Source organism: Pteropus vampyrus, unplaced genomic scaffold, assembly GCF_000151845.1.
Source record: "Pteropus vampyrus isolate Shadow unplaced genomic scaffold, Pvam_2.0 Scaffold236, whole genome shotgun sequence".
Classification (NCBI taxonomy): Eukaryota; Metazoa; Chordata; class Mammalia; order Chiroptera; family Pteropodidae; genus Pteropus; species Pteropus vampyrus.
The window spans coordinates 1,433,538-1,448,939 of NW_011889017.1; positions in this window are offsets into that span (position 1 = coordinate 1,433,538).

The following is a 15,402-nucleotide window of genomic DNA, read 5'->3' on the forward strand; positions in this document are numbered from 1 at the left end:
ATAGCATGTTTAGTTTACTCACCTTTTAAAAGTTAGAACAAATTGTTAGTGACCTACAAATACTTGAAACTCTATTAAAATGCTCTATGTGAAAATTTATAGTGTGACCAGGGCAAGAGTTCAACCTTACCCAGTATGGAACTAGCATAAGTAAACAGCTATGGAATGTGCATGGTTTTAGATATGAGTGTGTACGTGAAAGTGAGACTGATCTTACAAGACTAGGTGAAAGGTCTTAGGTAAATTATGTTGGGATGTTTACATCATATGTTGCTATTTGAGTCTGTTAAATCACACACACTCACACACATACACACACAAGCATTCACACACATGTTATTGGACAATACCATTCATAAGCTCTTACTCTCAATACACTGCTATTGTGAGGTGCTTTGCAGGCCCCGGCATGTTTTAGTCTCTCAGAGAGCTTTGCTAAATAATTTCAAGTGTTAATAAAATCATTAAATTATACAATTCTCAAAAATACTCATTTCCCATTATTGTTACCTTTCATATTCTTATTAGTCTGGATATTGGGTCTGTGTCAGGGACTATTATTGATGGATTTTCTCGTGAACAGAATGGAGCCAAGGGGAGGAGTTTTCAGTATATCTCCAGAGCTCTCTAGTTTCTTCTGCTTTTGATTGAAGGTCATTGTCTGTATTCTCTCCCTCTTTGTGCTGACCTAGATCTTCACATTAGATGTAACAAACCTAGCAACAACTTTTTTACTTGCTCAGGAGATTGTAATTAAGATCACTGCTCTGTTTGGTAAAAGATTAGAGCTAGAACCACCGTATTGCCTCAAGTACATGGTAAGAATTTGAAGTATCTTTAGAAATGACTTCGACTTGGTCGAGCCAACTTCTAAAACAAAACAAAACAAAACAAAACAAAACAAAACAAAACAAAAAACCAAGAATGCAATGGGTCAAATGCTCTGTGAAGACTCTAGAGAGAATGGCATGCCCCACTCCACTCATAGGGAACCCCTCACAGTGCCCCCACCTCTCTCTGCGCTCATCTGCTTGCATGTCCATCTCTCCATATAACATAAGCCATGGGGCAAGAATCAGGTCTTGACCATCTTTGTAACTCCAGTGTCTGTCATACAGTAGGTATTAGAAAAATGTATGACTGTTGATCATCATTACCCCATAAATCCCTTTCAAAATAAAAAATTACATTCACACTTCCACTGAGCAGCACGAGTTCGTTAGTGTAGGGGAGGCAAAACTTTCTCTCTTCCCTCTTAGGGGTTCCACATACGCCTGAGAATTAAATTGACAAGACAGATTAAGAGGTGAAAAGCATGTAGATTTTTATAAGTACATGGGAGTCCCCACAGAAATATGAAGATCCAAAGAGATAACGGAATCTCAGTGCCCATATACTAAGTTGAACAAAGAGAAGCAATTGTAGAAAATAACTAAAAAGTAGAGGGAAACTGAAAGGAAGGTAAGAGTTATTTTAACAAGGTCTGTTTGTACAGATTTCTTTCTGCCTCCACACCCATCCCTGCTGATAGGAATGTTTCCTTCCTCCTGGTACAGAGAAGGCACCTTTCACATGGAAGTTTTACCTCCTGCTTTCAGGAAGAAAAGTGGGGAACAGAGCACCCTTCTTGTACCTGCTGTTTTTCAAGTGCCTTAACTCAAAATGATCTTCATGCCAAAGTGGCATATTTTCAGGTGGCACATTCTGCCATCTTTTATTTGTTTATGTAGATGATGATTGGAACCCCTTTATAAGTTTGCTTTAGAGGAATGAATTATATGTGTGTATGTGTGACTTAAAACAGTGTCTAGCATTTTCTAAGTGCTATATAAGTATGAATTATTACTTTTAGTTTAAAAACCTAATCTGTGTAGGTAAATGATGTTTCCACCATATTTTAGTCCAATCTGGCATCCTGATATGATAAAAAAAACAAAAGTGTGAAAATTCAAACACATTTACTTTACTCACAAAGTCAAATGACTTTAATTTAAGCGGAATATTTAGCTTATAAAAATAAATTATTACTTTAGTTCATAATCAAAGTCCAAACAAATCTCTGACCATGAAGCCTCTAGTTACTCTTTTGTTCTTACCAGCAACAAACACTAGCAAGGGAGAGAAACCAGTGTTTGCTCTAGGAGACTCTGCATGTTACCTGTTTACATGTAATTACATTATCTATTATCTAAGAATTTGTTTTGGGCTGTCTAAATTATAAGCACCTTGACCACTTGCTTCATTCAATACTGAGATGTGTACCCTAGAGCAGTGGTCCCCAACTTTTTGGCACCAGGGACCTGTGCTCCTATGAGAATCTAATGTCTGATGATCTGAGGTGGTGCCGAGGTGGTGATGATAGCGTTGGGGAGCGGCTGCAAATACAGATGAAGCTTCACTTGCTCACCTGCTGCTCACCTCCTGCTGTGTGGCCTGGTTCCTAACAGACCATGGACTGATACCGGTCCTTGGCCCGGGGACTGAGAACTTCTGCAGAAGTTCTCGATAAACATTAATTGAATAAATAATTGAAAATAAAACTTTTTTTAACTTAAAACCTTTTAATTTCTTAGCTTTTGCTAAGTTTTAACTTTCTCGATCATATATAATCATTTACCACTTACCAATAAAAAGTATAATTGATAATGAGTCACTTTTTAATCTTAAATTCTGCTTTCATTTTTGTTTCAATCACTAACATTCAAGGTTTGCCACGAATTACGTATTTAACTTTGAACTAAACCTAGAAAACAGTCTGAGACTATGCCTAAATTTTTCTTTTCAAGAATCTCCTGTTATATCTGTTCATTTAACCTAGGTTTACTTAAATTATGTATTCTTTGTTTCGCCTACTTCCAGTAACTGGTGAATGTGAATGTGGAAGAGTTTGTTCCATGCTGGGGAGACTTGACTCAGTGCAGACATAAAATATCAAGTTCAAAGGTAGTCAGTGAAACAGTGGTGCACACTTACTTTTCGTTCTAAAACTACCAACATTTAATGTCCAATTTGTAACAAAGGACTTAAATCACCGTTTGTGGCTGAAAGAGAGAACGTACAGAAGAATGGTCTGTGCAAAGCCACACAGCCTGCACTGGTCACCCCGGGGGCTCTCTCTGGGGCGAAATCCATACCCACCAACCCCCACTTATACAATGTTTTCTCCTCGGTAGGAACTCTATTTTTCCATCTGGCTTGTCATTATGATTTTTCCAAGCACAGAGAGCTCTATTTACATAAGAACAGATTCATGTGTGGAAGAGTCTTATCTAAAAAAGCAGATTCAAACTTTCAAAATTAATACATCAATGGAGGGCTCTAGCCAATTTTACATATGATAAGACTAATCAAATGTGGCATCATAAGAACATTTATTTATGGGAAACTCTCCAAATAAATGTTTTTTGCTTATTTACCTTTTATACTGAAGACAATCTAGGTAAAGACAGCTGCTTGCCAAATTCCACAAATGGAGAAGAAAAAGACATTTTCTTTGAAAACCAAGGAGAGAAGTGATTTTTTTATTTGCATAAGTTGAAAACAACTTGAAAATGGAAATGTTTTCCATGCTCTTACCAGGCCTGTGCCCAAAATAAACTATTTAACTCAGCAGTACAGGGTTATGGATAAATGACATGCTCCATGGATGAAGCACTCTGGAAAAAAGCTTAATGTATCATCTTGCTACAGATTCTCAAACAGCCAGACAGCCTTGCCCCATCTCCATCCTGAACACTATTTATGTGTTTCCATTTGCATGAACCTACTCTAAGGTTTTGCCAGGTTGATTTTTCTAGTTAATGATAGGGCACTTGGGGAAAGATTAATGTCAGGAATTCAGAGTTTCAGCAAATTGTTGAAGAGTTTCACCATACAATTAATCTCTCTCTTTCCTACATTACAAAAGTGCAAGGGATGAATGCAGGGAAGCTGTAATAATGCAGATATCACAGGTCTGTCTGTGAGAGCTGGGGGCGTCAACTATAAAACTGATAGGAAGATGGCTCTGTGCTCTAAGAAGGGTTTATAAATCTTCCCTTGCTCCCTGTGCCATCCTTCCCTGCCAAGTGCTTGTGGTATCTCAATCCTGTCTCTCATTTGGCTGTCATCGTCAGGGTTTCAGTTATTCATGGACATGTGCAGAGAAGCAAATTTTTGAGTCTCTGGACCCACACTCTGGAGTTCACGCTAGTTCAAACAAAGCCTTCTTATTTCATCTCATACTGTAAATAAGTGCCTTTTCTCGGTCTGTTTTATGCCATGTTTTGTGAACTTTTGTTAGTGATTCCTATGTTTAAATTGACCCACAAGCATCATGCTGAAGTGCTGGCTGGTGTTTCTAAGCTCGGAAAGGATGTAAGGTGCCTCATGGAGAAAATACATGTGTTAGATGAGCTTTCCTCAGGTCTGAGTTATAGCACTAAAGGCCGTGAGTTCAATGTTAATGAATCAACAATATATATTGAATAAGGTATCTTTAAACAGAAATATACATGAAACAAGGTTATGCACTGATCAGTTGATAAAACTGTCTTAACCAGAGACTCACAGGAACATAAACCACTATTTCCTCCTAAGAGCAATGGTCAGTATTCACTAATTCAGCATTTGTAGCAACTTTGTAGAACATAACTACTGTGAATAATGAGAACCAACTATTAATTGGACACCAGAGTCATCAGTTTCTGGTCGGGCCAGGTAAAAGCAAGGAAACGTGGTCTGAAGAGAGTACTGAGTAGAAACTCATCAATGGGTGGAGATGAGAAGCTGTGAAAGCCTGGGGAGGGATAGGCCTGAATAAAGAAATTCTTATTTCTTGCTTTCTTATTTCCCTACACTCTAGCAATGTTTCTGCATCTGGTTGCTGTGAGATCCCCCTACATCCAACCTTAAACACACATGAACTCAAGTAAGCATTGGCTACTTTTCTGTTCCTTTCATATACATTTCTATGGACTAAAACTACTTTAGTATTACCAGTAAACACCTCATAATAAGATCTACAAATTGAGTCATAGGAGAAACGCAAATGTCTACTAGATGATAAATTATCCTCATCTTTAACAAAATCAGTTAATGACCTAATAACTTGTAGTCCTACGCTCTGGAATTTCTAGTCACCTGCATTTATTTGGAATAATTTCTATTTGTCTTTGTTTTAAGTTTAAAAATGTATTTATTTATTTCAAGATCTCCCTATCTCCTTCCACTAAAGAAATATCACCTCCCTTTCACAACCGATCTTGAAATCTTGAGAAGATTACCTCTTTCAGGCAGAACATGTTGATTCAAGAGTCAGAAGTCACATGTCATCAGAGCTAATTAATAGCCTCTTGATTAGATGGTTTTACAAAAAATACTTATTCAGTTTTTATAGGAAAAAATTACTCAGTTTTGCAAGCCTATGTACATTTCTTCCTTTTTAGGGATGATTTGCACCTACTGCTAAAGTCAAAGTAAAGCAAAAAAATCCAGAAAATTTATCATGCTTTCTTGTTTATTTACCTGCTGTAATGCAGAAAGGAACAATTACTACAATTTCGAAGATGACTACTCTCTGCCAACTGCTTCAAATACATCAGTGATAAAGTTCTTGACAATCTTGCAAGGTAGTTATCATGACCACTTTCTTTCACAGAAGGAAACAGAGGATTCACACAGATTATTAGAGGCCAAAATCACATGGAGACAAGGCTGGGATTAAACTCACATCTGTTTAACTTCAAAGTTGTACTGTTTTCACTTTACTGTGTTAATTCATGGAGGAGTAGGGGCAAGGAAATGTATAGAGAATAGTTTCCACAAACCAAAATACAACAAAGAAAGTAACATTTCATTCCCTTCCCCAAAGATTTTATAATCCACTACAATCTGTGATACTCTGAGGACGGACATAGAACAAAACAAACCGTCCTACTTATCTCCAATGACATTAGTCACCGGGAGTTCTATTGCCAATGACACCCATTGCTTTCATCTTAAGAGCAGGAAATCCCATTTCCGAGCTTTGGATGGGTCCCTATGCTTGCCTAGCCTACACACAGTCACAGAAGGTGCCTGTACTCAGCCCACAGTCCTTTTCTCCCAGAAGATGGCTTTCATCTCCATAAAGCTATTGCTTTTATGGATGGGAAAGAGTGAATCTGGAACATCCAGTTTCACAATATTTAACTTGTAGTTGGCTGAAATATAGTAAATAGAAGCAAGTCTTACTTGTTTTTGAGAATGTACACTTTACACACATTGAAAAGCACGTGGATTAAATTATTTGCAAAGTACAAGCAGTGAAGTGAATACAGCTGGAAATATTTGACATCACTGTAAATGTAGCATATGTGGTCTAGAGCATTTCTTTTGTAAATATATAAAGTGTTTATGTAACCAACCCATCAGTTGCCATTACATTGTCAAAAAAATCCAACAAATGGTGGAGTTTTTGATATAACCACATTGGTATCCATGTACAAAATATTTGCTTATGGTATCTCTTCAATCCAGTGCCTTGGAACTTCTTCTCTGTCTTCAATTCATGAATTACATGTGTGTTTGGTGACTAGCATATAGATGAGATAAATTGAATGACATCATTCTACAAGAAGAAAAGCAAATGAGATCAAATACATACATGTAAATTCCAGTTATAAACCTACTCTGTGATTCCCTCAAATATTTGACTTGTAGCCACAGAGAGTCACCAAATATAAAAACAATGTGACTATGCATCCTTACTCACTTCTACTTGTCAATGAACAGCAGGTACTGAATACGCTCTGCCCTATCTTCAGACACTGACAAGATCTGTTTTCTTTGTAAGACCTGAGACCAACAAGCAAGCTGCCCAGACTTCCCTCTCTCAGATCCCATTATCTGATGAGATGAGGCTGCCTTTCCCAGTGAACTGAAGTAACATCCCTCAGTATTTTAGAAATCTCTTCAGGGTCCCCAGTAGCCACCTCACTGTCTCCTTAACCTTTCAACAAAATACAATGTTGTAAGGCAATTGTGCCAATAATTTTCTAGAATTTCTCTTACTTAAATTTGACCTTTAGCCCCTAAACTTGACATTTCAAAATCTCATTTACTAGTACAGCTTAACCCTCTATTCCTAACTGTCCAAGCCAATTTCTACTGCCCTCAGGCAGGAAAGAGCTAGCTTACATGAAAGGCTTTCCAGGTTTTCAACACAAAGATAGCAACTCCAAAGTGTACATTCTGCTTACTACTTCCTATTCAAGACAGAAAAGGTTTTGACCACTTCTTTCTTCCGCTTCTTTCCTATTTTCTTCTCTGCTCCAATACAACTAATCATCTGCCAGTAAAGGAGTAGATAACCACTGCCTCAGAGTGCTCTCTGCCCCTGAGGTGAGGGCAGCAGACCCGGCCACATGGAACCATCCTCTGTGTACTGCAGCGTGATCCTCTTTGTAATTTTAACTGAGAGCTGCACATATTCCATGCACATTGATACATTCTGGCTTAGTGATTGTGTGAATTGCAATATTTAGTTGTGTTCCTAAATTGTGCAAAATGGAGAAAGTGTGAAAAGTTGTGGATGCGAAGTAAGTAAGTATATTGAGAAAAACCATACTTCTAAGTCTTTGGTTTTATGTCGGCAGATAAAGTTTGGTGGTCTCTTATAACTTACTAAATCAGAACGGCTTGGGAAACCTCAAAGAAAATGATGAGCAAAGTGGGCTCTGTTGAAACCGAATTTTCAGTTCCAGGGAAAATTATGGTTGGATCATTGCACTTCAATTAACATATACTTTTGTTTTAGCTTCTTCATTTGTGAAATACAGTACCATATTCCTATTTAATAGCATTATAAAATAATCAGTGATGCGTGGTAAATTTGAATTATCTGTGCACATCTTGAATCTCCAGTAAATAATGAATGAAGGAAAGGTGAAAATCTGAAGGCATCCATAGGATAATAGAACCAGGAGCTATAATCACCAGGTGTTTGTGAGGAACAAATCATTTCCATAGACAACTTGATTGCTTTTTTGATGGAATTACAAGTTTTACAGATGAAAGCAATGGAGTTGATGTATTATGTCTAGAATGACAATTTTAATACATTTGATACAGTATTACACATAATTCCACTTGCAAAATATATTTGTGTATGTTGAGACTGTCATTAGAACAGAAGAAGAAACTGCCAATGAATGAGTAAGAACAGATAGTATGGTCTCCTCGATCCATACTTTAAATCCTGACTTAACAACAACATAAATGACTTGTGATTTGAAGCTGAAAATTTTGTTTCGATAGGGAAAAGATTGCCATGCATGTTGATTTTGTTGAATATCTGGAATTTCAGAATACTGCAAAAAATCGAGATTACTAACCACATTTATTGAACAAAAACTAAAAGTGGTGATAAAAAGTACAGCGTGTGCTCTTTGAGCTCCGAATGAAGACAATCTAATTGGTGTGCTGGAGGCATTCACTAAAGAGTGGCTCACAGTGAAATGTAATGCATGCGAAGGAGAACATGGAGAGAAACAACAGAAAATTTTAGAGTAGAGAGGGAACGTAAGAGAAAAACTTCAGTGTGAGTTGTTTATCAACAGGTCCAAGATGCAGTGAGTGTGAGTGAAGTGAGTCAAAGGCATCTTCTTTGAGCTCTCATCCCCCTGCAACATTTTACAACTTTTTTATGCAAGTGAGGTCTAAATACAAAGCTAAACAAAGCAGATAACATGCAAAGAGACAGAAATCAGAAGGCACAGGGCTTCCCAATAGCAATGTTAAGTACTAAAGAAAATGGAGTGATACATTTAAAATTCTTAGAGAAAATAATCTTCAATTTAGAATTCTAAAATCTGTCAAACTACCAATTGGAAGGGAAGATAAATGAATGACATTTTAAGATATGCAAGGCCTCAAGATATAATTCAATGCAAATGTGAAAAACATAAAACGTGCATCTCTAGATTAAAAAGTTATGTGAGAAAGGAAATTCAATTATAGTACACTACCTGGCTCTGCAAAGAATAATGCAAATGTATGAATGTAAGCAGGGCTTCCTGAGCTGTTCAGGCATTATGATATAAGGTATAAGGCATTATGATATAAGGCATTATGATATATGTGAGAATGTGATATATAGAGGAGGGGAAGAGTTGCTTCTGGGAGCTCATTCATCATACCAGGAAGAAAATGGATCATGTCTAAAATTAACAAATGATGAATCAAGATTACAAACATGTGGAGGAGGTAAACAAGGAGAGAAAACCTGTACAAGGGCTCAGACTGGTCAGCCCCAGGGAGTAGAATTGACGGACAGAGAGGTGTGAAATAGGCAGTTACTGAGTTTGTTATATATCTTTACAGCTATTTGATTCTGTTGAAACTTATGTGTATTATTTGGGTAAAAATAAATATTTAAAATGGACATCAAGCCCTGCCTGTGAAAAAACAGATAGGAGAAAAACATTATGTGGCTGAGGATGTGTATGAGAGGGAACTATTAAGAGAAGTCTGTCAATAAAAGTTTCAGCAGTGTGGGCCTGGACATATCTTAGAGTCACCCAGATTACAAGTGCAGATCCAGCCATAGGATTGGTTGATTCCGATAGGCAAAAAAGGTGGAACCAATAATATCTTTAAACTTTGGATCCCGGACTCCTAGGAAAATATTAGTATCTGTATTTATTCTTATTTTTAGTTTTTCTAGAAATAATACCTCTTATAAGCTACTGTTAAAAATAAAAGTAATTATAATCATAATGTGACATTTATGGAGTGCCTATTGTATGCCAGATAGTGATCAAAGCACTTCACATACGTATCCATGCACTTACTCATGACACCATGGGATAGGTCCAACTCTCATCCCTCATGTAGGAAGTTTTGCTGCCCTGCCTTGGCTCCCTTTTCTACTAGGTTTCATAGCTGCTAATGCCTCAAGGATGTTTCCTTCTCCTCAATCATCCTTGACCAAATGGGAGCCACTTTCCCTAGGATGTTATTCTTGCCTGCTTCTGCCTCACAAAGAGGCAGCCTGCAGCCAAGTAACACATTCCCTATAACTTACGAAGTCCTAGTTCTACCTCCCCAATCTCATTTTTGGCTCCTCCCACAGAATCAAACACCACTTAAATTATCTCTGTAGCAGTACCTAGCATTTTTCTTTTAATTGTGCAAGTTATCATTTATATGGAATACATATGTACAGGATATGTACATATATACAGGTTAAGGAATTAAACAGAGAAATCTGTATATAAACTCCATCCAGGTCAAAAGCATGATAGTGATCATAGTCAGCCCCCAAGAGCACTCTCTGGAATATTCCCCCATCATACAGAAAAACACTATCTAGACTTTTTATGAAAATCATTTTCTTGCTTTTCTTTATAGTCTTATCTTTCTATATATTCCTAAGCAATATAATTTAATGTAGCCTATTCTTGAAACTTACATTAATGAAATCATTTATTTAAAGTATGTATTCTGTATTAGTGTTATAGGGTTGCCATATAAAATACCACAACTGGATGGCTTAAACAACATATTTTTTTTACTCAGAATTCTGGAGACTGGAGAGTTAAATCTAAGCTCTTGGCAGGTTTGGGTTCTCCTGAGGTTGCAGATGGCCACTTTCTTCTGACTGCTTCCTCACATAATTATTTTTTTCTGTGAACATGCACTCTGGGTGTGTCTTCTTTTTCTTATAGGACACCAGTTGTTGAATTAGGACCCACCCTATGACTTCGCTTAACCTCAATTACTTCTTTAAAGGACCCATCTCCAAATATAGTCACATTGAGGGTTATAGCTTCAACATATGAATTTGGCAGGGGGGTTGGGGTAGAGAGGAGCAATTCAGTTCATAACATATTTTTTTGAACTTCCTTTATCACAACTTTTTATTTGTGGAATTCGTCCTCCTTGCTGGAAATAGTTGTAGGGGTTAATTTTTATTGCTATGTAGAATTCATCGTACACAGTTTAACAAATTTACTATATCCACTTAGAGTTGATGGACATCCTAGTTATTTCCAAGTTTTGCTTTTATAAAAAAAAAAAAAAAACTGTGTACATTTTTCCCAATGTTTCTCAATGTTTATCTTTATGCACAAATGCAACAGTTTTTCTAGATAAATATTTATGAGTGGAACTATTGCGTCAAAAGGTGTAGAAATCTACAAATGTACTAGATAATGCTCATCTGTTTTCCAAAATTGGTTTAATTAACATTCCCAACAACTTTACATAAGAGATTCCTTTGCCCCACACCCACACTAGCAGTATTGTCTCTGACTCTTTTTTTTTTTCTTTTTGCTTATTTGGTCAGTGAGTAATAGTATTTCATTTGAGTTTTATTTTGCATGTCTTTGATTAACTATAAGGTTAAGTCTATTTTAATACATTTGCTGGCCATTTGGATGTGTGTTTGAAGTCCTTATTCAGATTTTTGTCTATTTGTCTGTTGGGTCACCTGTTTATTTTTTTCTTACTGATTTATATGTTTTGGATACTAGTCTTTTGTTGATCAGCTATATTGCAAATATAATATGACCTATCTGTTCATTTTCTTACTAATATATTTGATAAACAGAAGTTCATAATTTTAATATTGTCAAATCTATTTATACTTTCTTTTGTAGTTAGTATTTTTCATGCTTAAGAAAATCTCTCTCACTATGAGGTCATAAAGACTTTTATTATAGTATCTGTTAAAATTTTTATAATTTTTCCTTTAGGTCTTTGATGACTTGGAAATTAGGTTCATGTTTGATAATATAAGGTAGGACTCATATTTCTTTTCTTTCCTTTTTATTTTCTTTTTTTTCCAAATGGGTACTCAATTGTACCAGAAACATTAATTTAAAAATCAAATCTTTCCTGCATTTATTTGCAGTACCAATTATGTCATTTATCAAATGTCCATATAAACATAGGTCTATTCGTAAGCTCTCTGTAGTCTTATATTGGTCTATATTTCTATCTCATACTATACTTTCTTAATTACTAAGCCTTTTTAATAGGTCTCACCTTATTTTTTTTTAATGTGTTTTTCTTATTCTAAGTCATTATACTTTAAGACACGTTATATACTGAAGTTGTGAAGCTGCTCAAAATAAAGAAAAAATAGTGATAGGATTTTTATTGTGACTTTACTAAATATAGAGATCAATTATGAGAGAATTAAAATATTTTAATAAGTCCTTTAATAAAACAAATGTTTAGCTCCTGCCATTTATATAAATTTTCTTTCACGTTTCTTGGTAAATGTTCATTATTTTCTACATAAATTATATCTGCACAAATTTTGTATAAAAGTATTTTATAGTTTATGCTCTTCTAAATGACATGTTTTAATAATATTTTCTAATTTGTTGTATTTTTTAATTTGTTGTTGACATATGGAAATGTAATTCTATTTAGTGTCCATCAATTTAACTAAACTTTTCATTAATTCTCATAATTTGTTTATAGAGTTTTTGAATTTCTTTTTACATAATCATGTGACACTTACATTTCTTTCGTTCCAATTCTTATCTTTTTTTTTCTGGCCTTATTATACTAAGTAAAATCCCTTGTATGCTATTAATTGAAGTGGTAATGCAGGCATCCTTGCCTAGTTCTCAATCTTAAAAAAAAAAGGCTTTTAAATTACTTCACTAAACATTATATTTGTTGAAGGCTAGTTTTTGACGTCTCTTATAAAGTAACAGAAGTTTAATTTTATATCCAGTTGGCTAAAATGTGCTTTTAAAAATACATATAAATAAATATTAATATAAATAGATGTTAACATTTTATCACATTTTTCTGCATTTGTTAATACAATCATATCTTTCCCTAATCTGGTAATATAAATTATATTAATATATAATGTAAGTGATATTAACTAATTTTTATCAATTTGTGTACTCTTGAAATAAACCAAACTTTATCATGATATATTATCTCACTTAAGGTATTGTTGAGCATGTTTGACTAAATATTTTATTTTTAATCTGTGTTCCTGAATTAAACTGGCTTGTTATTTTTTTATTACATTATCCTTGTCAGGTTTGATATCAATCTCAAGCTTTATTATCTTCAAAGATAGATTTACCATGATGCTAAAGAAGTTTGAGCTTCATGGATTCTCACTCTCATAGAGCTCTACCAAACAGGCCACTAAATAATCCTATATTCATAATTTTATATTATTTTCTCATTTAAAAAGTCTCAAAAATTTTTTATGCTTGAGATTCCACAATACCTGGATTGTTCCATGGCTACCCTCATAAATAAACAGGGATGCATATCTTCATATTCTACTACCTAGAAAAGTGTGTATAAGATTAGAAATATTTCTTATATAGATGTTTGATAGAACATTTGGTTTAGCCATTTAGGCTACAACTTTTTGTTTGGGAAAATATTTTAACTACTGTTTCAACCTCTTTAATGGTTGCAATAAAGTTTTTTATTTCCTCTTTAGTCATTTTAGGTAAGTAATATATTTTTTAAGATCTTTTTCCTTTTAAAATAAATGTTCATGTTAATTGTCATAAAGTTGCTCACAGTGTTCTCTTACTGTTTTATTATCTTTCTAATGTGTGCAGCAAATATAGTTATATTCTCTCATTGCATTTCTGATTGTTGTATCTGTGTCTTTATTTTATTTTCCTTGGTTAATTTCATCAGTGTATAACTATTTTGTATAACTATTTTGATACACTCTTTTATATGTCCATATTTCACTAATATCTTTACTTATATTTATATATCTTTTTATTTCATTGGAATTATTTGATATCTTTGTAGAATTTTTGAGATTATGTTAGTTCGTTAATTTTTACCATTTCTTCCTTAATGCACTTAAGGTTATACATTATTTACCACTAGGTTCTTGTTTACTTGCATCCCACGAATTTTGTCCCTAGTATTTTCATTAAGTTCAGAATATTGTTTTATTATGATATTTTCTATTACCCATGGTTTCTTTGATAATGCATTTTATAACTTCTGAACTTACCTGAATTTTCTAGTTATCTTTTGGTTACTGGTTTTTAGCTTAATTGCATTATGTTTAGAGAACACATCCTGTGTAATTTTAGTTCCCTGAAATGTATTGAAATTGACTAAATCATCTGGCATATGATCAATTTTTTATCACTGTTTCATATGTATTCTACAGCTAAAAGATGCAGTGTTCTACATATGACTACAGAATTTATTCTTTCCATTGTATTGTCTAACACATCTATATTATTTATTTGTGTTTGTTTTAAATTTTATTTTATCTCGTATTAATATTGCCATGTCATTTTCTTTGGTTCAATTTTACAAAATATCCCTTAAAATTAAACCTTTTGGAATGTTTATCTGTTATATGTTAAATTTATTTTTTTATTCTGTCTGAAATAATCATAGTTTAACTGAGGCATTTAATCCTTTTATAGCTAATGAAATTGCTGACATGTTTTGATTTCTATTTATTATTTAATTTTATGTTTTCTACTTGTCTCAAATTTGTACATTTTTTCTATGTCTTTTTAAAAATATATTATTTTTTCACTCTATTTTTCTATCTACTTGAAGTTATACACTCCCTTTATTCTTTTAGTGATACTCTAAAAATTACATTACACACCATTCATTTATTCAAGTCTAAAGTTAATCAAAACAATTATCATCTTAGATTACATACAGACTTAAAAATAGTTAAAGCCTATTACCCTTCATCATAATGGAAATGTTATTTCTGACTATGCAACTTATTTCTACATGTTTAGTCCAATAAGAAACCATAATTATTGCTTTACATACTCAATATTCATTTAGATTAACCTACACTTTTACCACTTTCTGCTCTTTATCCTTTCTTATATCTCAGTAATTCCATCTGAAATCCTTTTCCTTCTACTTAAAGTACGTCTTTTAGAATTTCTCTTACTTAGAGTGTCTTGAAGTCAAAATCTTTCAACATTTGTTTTCTAAAAATAAACTTAGTTTGTCTTTATTATTTTATTTTGCTGAATCAGAAATATAAGCTAGCAGAACTTTTTTTCAGAACATTGAACATATTACATTACCTTTTTCCTAATATTATTACTGTTGATATAACAGAAATAATTCTGCCATTCTTTTGGATGTATAAATTGAATGTGAAATCCAGGGGATGTTATTCATATGCGCCCTTTTCACAAGGGCACTGATACTGCCAGGCCCAGCACGAAAGAAAGGAAAGAATTTCAAATCTCAATTGTAGGGATACTTCCTCTAATCTCAAATCTCTTTATTGGCATCTAATCTCACATCAATGTATTGACATTAAGACCAGCCCTCACCTATTGTCTGAAACCACCCCTTTCTCTGTTAATTAATTCTATGGCACTGGCACTACTACTTACTGCTGCAGCTTTTCAGTACAGTACTGCCTTTAGTTCC